Source organism: Monopterus albus, unplaced genomic scaffold, assembly GCF_001952655.1.
Source record: "Monopterus albus unplaced genomic scaffold, M_albus_1.0 scaffold273.1, whole genome shotgun sequence".
NCBI lineage: Eukaryota > Metazoa > Chordata > Actinopteri > Synbranchiformes > Synbranchidae > Monopterus > Monopterus albus.
In genome coordinates this window covers 324,174-339,342 of record NW_018128153.1, presented here as the reverse complement: position 1 = coordinate 339,342, position 15,169 = coordinate 324,174, and the positions used below count along the sequence as shown (strand labels likewise).

At 45.1% G+C, this 15,169-nt stretch overlaps 1 protein-coding gene across 3 annotated transcripts in view; it reads right to left on the bottom strand.

Annotated features, from left to right (window-relative positions):
- Positions 1–15,169, bottom strand: part of glis2b (GLIS family zinc finger 2b) — a 28,857-nt gene that overhangs the window by 10,738 nt on the left and 2,950 nt on the right. Inside the window, exon 1 of one of the 3 annotated variants that reach the window (XM_020622125.1) lies at positions 14,172–15,090. The exons of the other annotated variants lie outside the window; for them this stretch is intronic. The gene's annotated coding sequence lies outside the window, so the exon portion shown is untranslated. Of the gene's footprint in view, positions 1–14,171; positions 15,091–15,169 lie in introns of those variants that run through there. 3 annotated transcript variants of the gene reach the window in all.

Genomic DNA, 15,169 nt, shown 5'->3' with positions numbered 1-15,169 from the left:
CGTCATGGTTTCAAATCATGCATTGCACGGAAGGTTCCCCTGCTCAAGTCATCACATGTCCAGGCCCGTCTGAAGTTTGCCAAAGACCATTTGGATGATCCAGAGGAGGCATGGGAGAAAGTCATGTGGCCAGATGAAACCAAAGTAGACCTTTTTGGTCTAAACTTCACTCGTCGTGTTTGGAGGAAAAAGAAGGATGAGTTGCATCCCAAGAACACCATCCCTACTGTGAAGCATGGGGGTGGTAACATCATGCTTTGGGGGTGCTTTTCTGCGAAGGGGACAGGACGTCTGCACTGTATTAAGGAGAGGATAAGTGGGGCCATTTATTGTGAGATTTTGAACAACAACCTCCTTCCTTCAGTCAGAGCATTGAAGATGGGTTGTGGCTGGGTCTTCCAACATGACAACGCCCCGAAGCACACAGCTAGGATAACCAAGGAGTGGCTCCGTAAGAAGCATATCAAGGTTCTGGAGTGGCCTAGCCAGTCTCCAGACCTCAGTCCAATAGAACATCTTTGGAGGGAGCTTAAACTTCGTGTTGCTCAGCGACAGCCCCGAAACCTGACAGATCTAGAGGAAATCTGTGTGGAGGAGTGGGCCAAAATCCCTGTTGCAGTGTGTGCAAACCTGGTCAAGAACTACAGGAAACGTGTGACCTCTGTAATTGCAAACAAAGGTTTCTGTACCAAATATTAACACTGATTTTCTCAGGTGTTCAAATACTTATGTTCAGCAGTGCAAGACAAATAAATTCTTTAAAAATCATACAATGTGATTTCCTGAATTTTTTTTTTTAAATCCTGTCTCAGAGTGGGAATGCACCTACAATGTGAATTTCAGACCCCTCCATGATTTCTAAGTGGGAGAACTTGCAAAATCGCAGGGTGTTCAAATACTTCTGTTCCTCACTGTATGGCTGCAATAAAACAAAGAGTGAAAAATTTAAGGGGGTCTGAATACTTTCCGTACCCACTGTATGTTAAGGTGAAATACAGGTCAACTTTGAAATTAGGTTATTAATAAATCTAAGTGATGAAGGGGACTTGAAAATCATTAAAAATGTGTTTACTTTATTGTAAATGATGAAACCAGAAAACATCTGGAACTGTATACTTCTCAAAGAGCATTTTGCTAACAAACAAAATTCACTTCAAACTTTTATGGACTCCTGAGAAACTCAGCGTGTCATAAAAAAAGTCTAATAGGAGCTTTAAAAAAAATTCCCAGCAGAGTCCCCACTGATGGATTTCATTTCAGCCCACCCTCATGATTGTTCCTCAGTGGAGGAATATTAGAGACTGGCTGGAAGTGACTCAGTGTGTGGATCTTGGACTTGAGTTATGGGATCTTGACTACATCCTCCGAACAGCCACAGTCAGAGGGGGCTTGTGGGAAACGTGAGACAAAGAGAAAGGGCGACGAGGAGCAAGAACGATACAGAGAAGAAGAGACTACGCTGTTGCCTGCATGCGTGCCAGACAGATATGCATGTGTGTGTGTAAAACTCAGTGGCGGGTGGCTGTGAAGTTTGGGAAAAGGGTGTTGGCTGGCCCCCATGCAGACTTCCTTGCTCAGCCGTGGGGTCGACAGCCTCTCTGAAAGGCGGCATTGTCCCGACTCTGGGCCCTCTCCTCTCTCTCTAGCAGAGTAAACACAGGCTGCAGCAGCTGAGTGGGAGAGAGAGAAGCAGAGGGATGACCAAGGGGGCCACAGTGAGTATATACGAGGGTGAGGAGGAAGTGGAGGAGGAAGAGGAGTCCTGAAAGAGAGGTTTGTGTGTGTCCTCTTTAGAAACCCCGTCACCTATTCCCCTGCATACCCCCTCCCCACACAAGTCCTGCTTTGCTGCCCCAGGTCTCTTTGATGGAGGTATGGGTGTGTGTGCTCAGGGGGTGAGGTCGGAGGTTGTGGGAGTTAACTCATACCTGAGGTAGCACAGGGGGCATCAGGTCAGGGGAAGGCTATGTGTTTCAGCACCTCCCTGCTCCAAGGCTAGGCTCACATGGATCAGAAATGACCCTTAACCCTGCTCAGACTCACTGATCTTTAGCCTGATCTGATCTGAGGAGATCTGTGCCGAGGTGGATCATGTTTCGGCTCAGTCTCCTCGGTCCGATGGTGGAGAAATGAGAGCCAATACAAAGCATCAGACAAACTGTGAGGTTTAAGATGACTCTGTTAGATGGTATTAAATTGTATTTTGTAATATTTTGTTTTCTGTGAAGGTTTCAGAGAGCCAGAGTGTGTCTTTGTGTTTTGTGTGACCCCCTCTGAGGTTGGCTGTAACTTAATCTCCCTCCTGCTGTGACCCTGGGAGGTGGTCTGTAGGAGGTAAGCCATTTCTCCCCGAGGCACTTCGCTCTCCTTTTTTCATTCTCACTCACACACAGACATAAAACCCACAGAGAGAGAAAGAACATGGTGGGAATGACAGCGACCAGTGCTAACAATTCCTGCAGGTCTTGTGATTCATCTCAGTATCATTTAGAGGCAGTGGATACATTGAAACTAGGTTTGATGCCCAGTCGTCACCACACTACACACCACACAGTTTTGAGGCCAACATATAAAATGAGAAAGCAACACTTAAAAGACACACAATGTCTCAGTACCATGATGCCAGTTTAACATTTTATATAGAATAAGTATTGATCAAAGTACTACAGTAACTACCAGCTTTCAAACCAATACAGTGCACTAGTGATATACTATTGTTTGTGGTACTGATAGGCCACTGTGCACTACTTGACCTGGTCTAATGGAATAGTGACTGACCAGTTAACTGGACAGCCCAGTATTATTGCACAACATTAGTTTATCATAAATGTTTGGAATGAGAATTTGTGGTAAACAAAATGCAGGTTTTGTAGGTGAGGTAATTTAGAATCAGTGTCTCTACCACTGTACAGAACTTACCCACCAAAGAGCACTGGTGAGTTTGTTTTTCAACTGTAAATTGTACCACTCGGGTTGGTAATTATTCTTTTATATCCAAATTAGTGTTTATGTTCAAAAATAGATATCAGACAATATGGCTTACTGAATATCAGTATGCATAGCAAAAGCAATCCAACAAAAATCGAGGATCAGTCAAGCTCTAGTATGAAAGGGTTTCTATGAGCAAATCAAGTTGAATTTTATTGATATAGCCCAACATCACATTTGTTTCAAGGGGCTTTACAGTCTGTACTACAGACAACACCCTCCGTCCTTAGATCCTCAGTTTAGTTAAACAAAAGCTCCCCAAAAAACCTTTAACAGGAAAAAAACTCAAGAAAAACAGCTCTTCCTGAAGACATGTTCGTTCTACATCTGCAACTGGGGCCAAGGAGGAATAAACAAAGCTGAAACATTTCAAGGAGGTTCGTGTACACAATACAGATTTAAGTGATAAAAGCATTTCCACACTTCAAAATAAACCCATTTCTATTTGCTGTTTGTCTTAATAGCCAGATGTGCATGGATTTATAGCAGGTGAGATTAGTCAGAAAAGGAGGTTTCTCACATTAGCACCAAACTCTGGTAAAGACAAACTAAGGTGACGCAGGTTAATATCCAGTTATTAGTATGTCGCTTAATGGAAACACAAGAAATCAGGCCCAAAAATGGTCCCTCCTTCACCTCCTACTTCTGTCATTGCTGACGTTTTTTGAGGTAACAGCCACAAGTGACCCCCACCTTCGCTGACACATACACGCCTCAGTCGCGGCCTCCTCACACACCCTCCATCTCTCACCCCGATGGATCACTCAACACACAAACAACACACACAGCTGAGAGATTTTTTTTTTTGACTGTCCTCCTCAGCCAGCTGCCTCCTCAGACAGGAAACCTCAGTTTCCACTCGTCGTCCTCCTCTGGGCCTCTCATTCCCTCTTTTGCTTTATCCTTCTATTCTTTCCTTTTGTTTTTCTCTCATGTTCTCCACTCTGCTTCCTCTTTCAGTTTGTTTTTCACTTCCTGTCCTATCTCATTCTTCTCTTACCTACTGCCACTTTAGTTTTAATGGTACATTGATTGCCAAACGATTTCCTGTATTCATTGCATTCTTTGCGATGAATTATCATAATAAATATTTTTAAAAGTTTCAATAACTCTGTGTCCTCTTACTGTCAGTCCTAACCTTCTCCCTTCCTCTCCTCCCAGTTGTAAAAAGGCACATAGGATCATACATGGGAATATGTAACAGCAGCATGCATGGAGCCACTGGGGAAGGGTTGCTGAAGAAGGCGACAGTTGTTGGGGAGCTGAAGTCACAACAGCTGCAAAACAGAGACTGAGTGACAGGTGCCTTCAAATCCTTCAGCACCGAGGTAAATAAGCACAAGGCTGACACTTCTTCTTTCAGGGTTTCTAATAGAAAACAGTAATAGATTGTCAACAAATGATAGTGTGTGTGGAAAATGAAGAAATAAAGTTGCAAAGCAGAACAAAAATTCATGATAACACATGGAGCAGGGGAGAAAGGAGTGAGTGAAGGAAGATGGCAATGAAAAAACAGAGAAATAGACAGAGTGAAGGAGGGAGAGAGCGCAACAGGAAGCTTCTCAGTGAGCTACTGATGGCCTTCAGCCAGAGCGTTCAGACACTGAGGAATTCCAGGCAAAGGGCAGGGAGGGATGGAAAGTGCCAGGAGGAAGGGAGGCCCAGAACCAGGAGGGCGGGTCGCGCTTGTGGTTTGTTGTCAAAGGGGACTGCTACACGAGAAAGGAAGCGCACACACTTAAAGTGATATCTCGCTGTGTTTGAACATTAACACTTTTGTTGGGATGTAAAACATTGTTGTGAACAGTCTTAGCTTTTTGAGATTTTCAGACCTCACTACTTTGTGATTGCTTTTGTTATGAATTATGATACATTCAGGGGCACAGTTTAAATGGGGTTTTTTTTTGGACATAAAATCCTTTTACAATTACTCAATTATTAAATAAATTAAGTCTGAGTTAAAGCAAAAATGCCAAACATTTGACATCTTGTCATCTTTTTTCTTTTTTACATCATTATAAATTCAATTTCTTTGGTTTTACTGCTTGCTGGACCAAATCAAACAGTGATGGTCATTTTCATTATTTTCAAACATTTTACAAAATGACTGTCAGATAAATCAACCATGAATCAAAGGTTAGTTGCAGCCCTACATGCAACATAGTATAAGCTATTATTTAAAATGCTACATTATAGACCTTCAAAAATACAGGCAAGAGATGCATTTTAAAGGAGTCATTATGAAGGATGCAGAAGTGAAACGGAGACGTTTTTTCATTCAGACTTTAATGGCAAATCAGCTTCAATTAAATATTAGTGGCACATTGTCAGACTTGACAACCGAGCAGCAATTTCACTTAGTCTGCCACATAGTGAGATTAGGCCTCAAATGATCCATAAAAAGCCTCCCTACTGAGATTTCACGTTGTGTCAGTAAGCATTATGGCCTGCTAAATCCAGGATTATCGCACAACACAGTGACCTGACTCAACTCATGGTGGGGTAGGGAGGGTTGTCGATGAATGGGTGGATGGGAGGATGATGGGTGATTTCAAGGGAAGCATGCACTGCGATAAAACCAATCCATTGAACCATTTGACAGAGAAGGGGCAGGTATAGAGGGCATGAGTAGCTACACATTAGCATGAGGCTACAGGAAACTTCCCCCTAGGCACAGTCAATTTATTAATCTGCCTAGTAGCTGCTATATGACATGAACGGTGTGTGATTGAGTAGCCATGTGTAGCAACATGTGTTTTGAGTCACAGTTAGTTTTTCTCCCATTCAAAGTCAGATCGACTGCCTACATTTTTAATCAGCTAGAAACACTTAGAATATTCTGTAATTTCAGGACAGAAGTCAGTGACAAACAGATGGCTCCCCCAGGGGTGATGACACTGAGTGTTTAAACAGTAAACCTACCCAACAGTAATTCGAAGGCACTTTGCACAGTGGTACTGTGGGCTTTAAAGACTGGTGAGTAATCTTACAATAATGTGGGGCATTTCACAACATAGCAGTTTCATAGCTCAGCAAAGGGCAGCAGGAACCAGTGAACTCAGCAGGAGGCCTACCACCATCCATAAGAGAGAGAAGAGAAGAGAGGAGAATGTGTTTGTCTTTGCAGTCAAGAGATTTGCTCGACATCCCCACCCTGGCTTACTCTGACTTCCCACTAACTCTGCTGGGCCTACTAAATGCATTCCCCCGACCCTCGCTCCGCCTCTCTCATCTTTGCTCTGCCATTCTTCCATACAAACAAGAAGCTCCCTCAGCTTTATCCCCTCTTGACTTCCTCTTCACTTCCTTGGGTTATATCCCTATCGTCTGTCAAAACTCCATCCCTTTCATCTAATTCATCAACTCCTCACATCTCTCTCACTCTCTTTGCTGACCCACCACCCCACCCCTCAGTCCATTCCTGTGGCTTCTCCCCACAGGCAGTGATGCAATCCTCAGACTCCTGTGCGCAATCACAAGGTCTGGAGTCGGCTTGCCAGTCCAGCAGAGGCGTCACCACACCACACTCAGTAGGAAAGCAACGGGGGAGGGAAGAAGGGAGGTGGGGAGAAGAAAGAAAAGAAGAAACGGTGCCAATAAGAGAAGGAGGGAAAACAGACTGAGGCTGTCAGAGCTGGTGGTAGGTGACAGAGGAAAAACTACCGCAATAAACGTTAATAGCTTCATTTTACAGTTTGCGCGTATTCACCAGTGAAATTTGGGGTGAAGATGTTTTGGTTTTGTGTTCATGTGGTAAAATGTGTGTGTGTATGTGATAGGGGGTGTATGATGCTTCTGTAAGATTTCTTCAGACACTAGAGGAATTTCTGAATTAATATGACGCTAGCTGATCAAACAGCACAACATCCCAGCTCCTCATCCTCTCATCAGCCCACTAACCAGCTGTGTCTGTTTTGCTGGGTTTGCTGGATAGAGTCTGTGTTTCGGAAGTGATGGTTCTTTTCTACTCCCACACTAAATGCTGTGAGTCCAGCTGACTCACACCAACATTAGCATTAGTCCAACAGCTAGACTTGCAGTATGAAATTCTACAGATATCTTTTCATGGTTTTTAGCCTTTATGGGGAACTTGTCAGATCTGGGAGGTTAACATTCTTTCTGGAGTGTATATCTCCAGAAAGAATGTAACAAAAAACTTTTCCCTTTCTCCACATTTCCTTGCTGGTGCAGATGGCGTGTGTTAGAAATGTGTGTGTATAATGGATATGCAATGGTAAGTTCTTTTCAGAGTGATCTTATAAAAATGCACAGGAATGGAAAGTGAGATTATAGAGCATTAAAAAGGCGAGTTTAAAGCCAAAACCGTGTGATGGTTATGTGCAGGTGTGCACACAGACGGACCACACACACACACACACACACATTCACCCCTGGTTTGCTGGCTTTGCAGAGGCAGACCTCCCCTAGCCGGAATGAGCCACAAGGTCAGGTATGGAACGCACAGCAATGGCACCTGCCTACATCTTTAAAATACCAGATTCTCTCAGCACACACACATGAAAGAAAAGACCACTGGTGATCACACCCTAAAGTCCGTGTCAGAGTTTAAGACTTTGAAGAAATGATTTCACTTCAAAACAACAGACACAGGTGTGAACACCAAAGCTGGAGGACATAAAGTAAAGCACTAAATAACCGCCACAGCTTCACGTTCCTTTAGAGTGTACCAAAGCAGCTGCAGTTGAACTCAACAGGAGATGACTGTTATATTCCCTCACTGGTGAAAACCCAGCACCAATTCTAAGCCACTGGGTAGGAGGGAATGGGAGGAGGTCCAGAAACCTTTCTTCTTCCTCCCCTCTCTCCCACACAGCTAACAACAGGCTGAAAGCAGATTAATAGTGGTGACATGCATATGGAAACTGTGGTATGATAAGCAGCAAACCTGGGCTGTAGTTCAGCAGCAGTTGTTGGGCCAATGTGGTCGATCGTTCCGATCAAACTTTAATGATCAGGCTAAGAAGTATGGGGTCACACAGTACAGGCACAAATAAACACACTGACTCGACAGCCCTTATGTACAACTCTGCAGGCAGACACGCTAGTGCGCAGCATGCTGGCTACATCTTAAGGAGTTCCGAGCAGTTCAGAGTGCTGTGGTACCACTCCAGCTTTGGGAGGGGTGCGCCTGTCTCACAGTCATTTCCTGGACGAGGATATTATGGCACCACACGCATGAGAAACAAACCCCTTTCGGCTTTGCACACCGACCCCAGCCACTTTCATTCGCTTGCAACTCAATAAGCCAACAGTGCATAGTGAACTCCCTGGGAAGCGAGTCTTCTTATTCAATAGCCAGAGTAATATGATCTCAACAACAGCTTTATGCAACACAGCCTCCGGGAGGTTGGGGGTAAGGCGTGGGGTGGGTGCTCTTTTTATCACTGTGTGGTGCTGATGAGGTCTATCGGACAAGTCTGCAGTGTCATACCTGTCGTACTTCTTCAATGCAGAATTCCTTGTCCCTGGAGAGGGTTGTGTGGCACCAGTGCATCAGTCATGCTACACAGGACACAACCCCAAAAACGGGGGTTTGGGGGGGGGTCCAAACAGGGCCAAATGGGCTTTGGACAGAGAGTGTCTCCGTCAGTGTATGATTGTTAGTATTTCAGTCTGTATGGCTGTGTATAAGTGTGTTTATGTACAGAGAAGAGGAACAGGGCAGGGTCTAAGTGACGTGTAATGTGTTTGTATGTGTGTGTGTGTGGGGGGGCACAGTAGCAGAATATTCAAGGAGCTCCTGCTTCTTTAAATTTGGTCACCCCACATACTGTCTGCTTTACTTACATTTCAGCCCTTCTGCCTCCCTTGCCAGTGATCTCTCATATACATCTACACACAAAGCTTGTGTTGTGTTTTCCTTATGAGGCTGTGGCAACTTAATGGCAGCCCTGTCTTCTCCGTCCTCACATGGAGTTACCCTCCGCCTCATGTCCCCTCCCACCACTGCTGACAATAAGACAAGGTCAATATGACAGTGTCGTCCCCCTGTCTCCCTCCCTCTCCTTTTCTCACTGTATTTCTCTGTTCTATCTATACTAAGAGACAGGCTCCACCCTACAGCTTTCATCATTTGCGGCTCCATCCAAGAGAGAAACAGAGAAAGAAAGGAGAGAGACAGATGCAAAGGGACAGATGGAGGGCAACTGAGATGGCGACAGACAAGAGTTGAGCATAATGCTGTAAAATGGAGTAGCACTAAACTCTTGATTTATATTTGTTGGCACGCCCAGTTTGTACAATCTGGTGGAAACAAGGATTGGAAAGATCTGGAACTGCTTCCTCTTTTCATTTGGCAAAACACACTGAACAGTAATGGCTAATAAATATGCTGTGTATAAGTGCAATGATAGAGCGAGCCTAAGAGGGGATCTCAATTAGCGCTGAATGTCACTGATGCTCTCACACTCTTCTGTCGTGAATCAGTACCGACACTTGGAATCAATGAATAGCCATGACTGACAATGCATTTTTTGAGATCCGTCAAACAAGGAGCAAGGACACTTAGAAACAGACATGAAGAGATATAGGTGGTGTTGTGTCTCAACACCACCTATATCTCTTGACTGGCCATTATTCAAGATGGCCACTCAAAGTCAATTACTGCAACTTTTAGCGACCAAATTATAAAAAGTGGGTCCATTTCATAGCAACATAAGAAGAATAACTCTTTATTTCACAAAATGCAACCTCAAACTTAAAACATTTCCAAATTACATAAGGCCCTCTCATAAAAAAAAAAACACAGCCACGGTGCATATGAATTGAATTAGTGCTGGCAACATCTCCACAACACCACAGAGAAGGTAAACACTTACAGGCCAAATGTTTTTCTCTCCCTCTCTCTTTTACTATAAGATGGAGGATGTCTTATATAATGTACGTGTTGCTTATGAAGCCGAGGGCAATGGAAAGTGGGGGACAAAAATGCGAGGGACGAAGGGAAAGAAGGAACAGAAGCGGATTTAAAAGCAAAGAAGAGATGGAGTCTCAGGGAGTTGGGGTGGAGGAAGGGGGGGTGAAGGGGGCAAAGTCTGGAAGCAAGCTGACAGGACTGGATATGCCCAGACAGGGAGCCAGGCCCAGGCTTGAGAGTCTTATTTGAATCTCCGAAATGCCTCACCCGTCTCTCCCTCATCTCCTTCTCTAAAAAAGCAATCTCTCCCTTCCCAGCACGTTATTCCTCACCCCTACTTACAGGCAGAGCCCCTCATAACTGACTCCTCCCTTTCTTTTCTCTTCAAACAAGCAAACACACATACATACCTACCTCAGTCACACTGAACTGCTGTGGAGCTAGTCAGGGTATATCAGAGAACACAGGGTGTTGGCCAAGCAAGTAAATAATAACATAAACTAGCTGTGTCGCCTGTTAAACTGCATTGTTGTGAGCATGTTACCACTCACTCGCAGCTCCCTGAACTGAGCTCCCAGACATGTAAAAGGTTTCGGCTTGATCCACCTATAAGTTAAATATGAAGTACGTTGGTGGAAACTAACCCAAAATGGACTGAAAAACAGGCTCTCCACTGTTCCGTCCATGCTGCCAGCTCCTTTACATTGCTATTATTTTTTTTCCACATCTTGGCTTTACTCATGTATTCTTTCTTCATCAAATGCGCCCTGCCCCAGACACAGTCTGCGTATTGTCTGAAGGATTCTGCAAAGTGAAATTCTCTCACGATAGAAATACTGAGCAGGGAGCGCAGAAGGAGCATTGAAGAGAATGAGAAGCGGTAGGGTGGGGTAGCTGGAGTGAGGCACTGAGTTGTCTGTGTTTATTTTGGAAATGCAGGCATGCAGTCTTGCAGCAGAGGAACTGACCCCTAAAACTTCACCACGTCAGAGCCTCACAGAAAAGTGTGAGAGTCCTGCGCTCATTTAGGATGTCCCACACAGGTGATTTTTAAAAAAGAGTAGACCATAGACCCCATGACGGGCAATTGTAATGCACCCCAGGGACCCAGGAATGGTGTACTCCAGGAGGAAACAGTGAGGCCATGAGGTGATTAGTGGTTACTGTTTAACTGGGGAAAAATGCACGGTCCGTGAGCCCAGCCAGCAAAGCGGTATGCACTAGTCTCTTTCAGCTTGCAAGTTAGTAACATTTGTGCAGTGTATCCTCTTTATCTGTTTTTAAGGTATGAGTGTCAGGAGTCTGGCCATCACCCCAATCAGACACATTACTCTGCAGTACTCCAGAGCAGGACTGTGTCACCTCCACTCATGCACACATGGCAATGATTATTGATAAGAAATGTTGAGGAGAAAATGTATGGCGCTGGACTGTAATGACACAAGAGAGGAAAAACTCCTTCAGTGTCAGGTTTAACTTAGGTTCAGCTGTTGTGTCAAGTTCATTTCTACTGAGATTTTTTAATGAGTCACACTCATGTGTTCAGCCTTGTGGCTCTACTCATATAGCACTCTGTATATATATCAGCTGCAAACTAACCAGAGGTTTGCCTATAAATCAAATGAATTACAATGGAGATGAAGTTAGCAATAACTGAATGACAGCAATTTTGTGGCACAATAATAGATGATAAAAGGCAAATCATTCATAATAACCTTAACATCTTAACTCTTTTAAGAAATTAAAAAAAAACTCTATGTAAATCTGACCATGGACACTGTAATAGACTACATCCTTTCTCCAGCTCACTTCACTGAAGGGTCACAGTACTACATCTTAGTACTTGGTGCATCTCTATCACATTATCAGTCTAACCAAAGTTCTAGAGATGGGATGTGCATTAATTATCTATAAGTGTAATCACAGAAAGGACATCTTATCGTGCCTCTTATCGCCCTGAAGATAAATGCAGGCATGTAGCAGGTGCCTTGTTTTCACTGCAGGCTGCCTAATTCACCGACCACTGTAATCCTCCCTCCCATGCTGCTGTGTTGCCTTTCAGCTTGACCATAATCCCCAGCAGCTATGGAACCCCACTGTGATATCAATTCAAACTCTCACACCGGCTCTCCCAGTGTAGTTTGTGCCACTTACATCCCACACACTTAACCGGTAGCAGCCCTTTCTTCCGACAGCATTCTGCACAATGTAAGAATCAACTAACCAGCATCTCTTTATATCAGATGCGGTACACTTTTATAAGTCTGGTTTAAGGCATTAAGTATAAGTACGGTGTGGGTTCTCACTATGCCTCCATCACATGCCTTGCGGTTGCTCTCTGACACAGGAACATGTCTTTAGGGTCCACCTTCTCCACCATAGAGCAGCGGCCTTTCCCTCACAGTTTAGGATCTCTGGGGTATGATGTCACACAGTTGTGGCACGGGGCAAAATCTCAAGACGGGAAAATTGGGGAAGGGGTGACATCGACACCTGCTTTTCACTTCAGAGAATGATATGGTGGAAAGCATGTATGATACATCCTCTGTGCACTTATACAGTAGATGAAGTCAGTTGGTGTGAAACCTGCGACTCTGACCAAAAGCTGTTGCTCCCGGCAGCTGCCCAAGTATTTACATCTGGCCAAGTATGCAGTCAGGACCAGAAAATGTACAGCAAGAAAGGCTCCCTACACACACACACATCCTGTGAGTGTGGAATGCCACCACAGGGATACACAGCTGGATCCCAGTGGACATCTGGCTTGATGGTGGAGTTGCGAGCCTTTCCTCTGCAGTAACTAAGTGCTGTGTGAGAAAGGCATCGCCTGAATAATCATTGTGTGCCAGTGGTGATAGATGCCTCTTTGTCTGGCCCCAGTCAGAAGCATGTTATGGTTGACCAGCGTCTGAACTGATCATCAGCTGATTGGATAAACAATGTGGTGAGCGGGCCGTGGATGTGAGGAGCACCTGTGCTCACAGTTCAGAGAGGGGTTATGGTTTAAATAGCAAAGGGCTGGAACAGGGAGGGAGAAGAGGGATATAAAGTCTTCACTTTGCAGGAAGCCTGTGCAGCATCTTCCCCACAGACTTTGAGAGAAGTCCAGCAGGTCAATGTACACATAACCTCCAGTCTCACATGCTATCTGTGTGACAGTTTCTCTCTTGCATTCCCCGCAATCATCTCAGAAACATACAGCCAACCTACTTTTGTCCAAAATGCAACTGCAACCTCCTCAGTGTGCCTCGATCTGCACTGTGGCCTGATGCTTTTTAATGATCAGGCCTTATTCCGCTCCAGCACAGGGCTTATTAGGTCTGCCGGGCTTGGCTCTTCCCCCTGGCATCTTCTAGAACAATGCACCAATGGGAGGCAGCCAATGAGAGAAGGTCCACCACAAACCCAGTCCCAGTGTGCACACAGTTAGGCTTAGGGACAGTGGAATTGCTTAATTGGAGGAAAATCTGCCTGTATCTAGGCTTCTGCTTGTGCTCATTCTTGACCCCTGCACTACATGCATTGCCCTCAACTAAGTTAGAACTGGTCTAAACAGATATGATAAAAGACGAGACAAAAATATCAACAGCTCCAGCCAACACTTAGTATGCACAGTAAAACAAAGTGAAAGAGGTTATTATGCATAAATAAATCACACGGACATGTGGGCATGTAAATATATATCTGCTGTGATTGGAACACACAGTAGTAAAGTTCTAACCTTTCGTGTGGAAATGATATAAACCTGAGAATTAGCATGATTTTAGTGGATGTTTCTTGTGAAAGTCAGAGTTTAGTCCCTTATTTATTTACCAAGGAGTGTGGTTTAAGTGATTGTCAGCAGTCTGCAGACGTTGAACTCTTTATCAGATGTTGTGACAGAACCTCAGAGTGCAGCAGGCCTGCATCTTGCACAACAGCTGTTCTCCCCTATATAGGGCAGGATTTGTGATACTGCTCTAAAAATGTTAATGGGTTGACAGAGGGGGGTGCTAGTTATAGCGGGTGTAGAAAAGGACGCTCCCATGTTGAAATAGGTACTGACACGGTGTCTGCGTAATGGCACAAACGCCGTTCAAGACACGTCCGCCACAATCGGCCTCGAATGTTACAGTGTATGAAGTCCAGGCTGCAGGATATCGGCGCACCAAGGGAGCCTCTAAAGTCTCTAAAAATGGGTCACTGCCCTCTTTGAACTCGTGAAATTTTTCACATTGTTGCAGCGCACCCAGACCAACGTGAGCACCCACGGCAATAGACACAATATGCCGGAATGACATGCGAGATAGGGTTACTCCTGGCTTACCTTACAGGGAAAATGCCTTGGATATTCCCGAGATATCTCCGACTCGCTTCCCCCTCCTCGGTGCCAACTTCGCACGCAAAGTCCTGTGGCTCAGTCGGTGTCGTTGTCAAATGACTACTCCTCAGTCTGCCGCTTTTTCTTCGATATAAACGAAATATAGAGCTGACACGTCTTGAAAAATACTACTAGGTATATGGGGAGGCGGTCCGTTCCCAGACCATTGTCAGAATTATTTCTAAGCATGGAAAAATCAAACATAAGCTCAATCGCAGCGCATGTGACAGCTGGTTGTTTAAAGACTAAATTATGGAATGACAGCCTTGTCTGTGGCCGCGGGATGTTGCATGCTGCATGTTATCATGCCACTGGAGACCCGTCAAAAAGTGTAAACACCCAAATCCGTAGCCTTAACTGTTCCCGCCGAGGAAAAATGAAGACCACTGGCTGTGCTGTGCATCAGAAACGCATTTGTGATTTCTTCCTAAATTCAAAGCGCATCGCTCAGTGGCAACGCTGGTCAAGTGAGGGTTTCCTATGGGTGGTCGTAGTTCTCCCTGGGGGGAGAGGGGAGGGCAGTTGAGACTATAGGGATGGCATGAAGTGGTGGGTAGGGTAAATAGGACGGGCTGGCGACGGGGTGTGGGGTAAAGGGGGAGGATCGTCTCCTTCTTCTTCGGTGCTTTTCCCGATGCCGAGGTGCGGCTCTTTGCTTCTCCTTTTTCTGTTGCTTTCTTTTGTCTCTTCTGCCTTTTCCTCTGGGCACTCGAGGAGACGCTGAGTGTAGATGGTAGTCTCCCCCACGACTGTCTGAAGCGCAGAGCTACCCAGAACCCATCCAGCCTGTCAGGACCAGCCCAGTGTCTGCCAGCTCAGCGCATGCTTACTGCTCCGCCCATCCACCATGGGCAGTCCGCGGCTCCTCTCCAAACTCTCCCTTCTCCCTCTCTCTCTGTCCTCAGCCATCTCTCCGCCTCAGCTCCCCTCCATCAACAAGACTT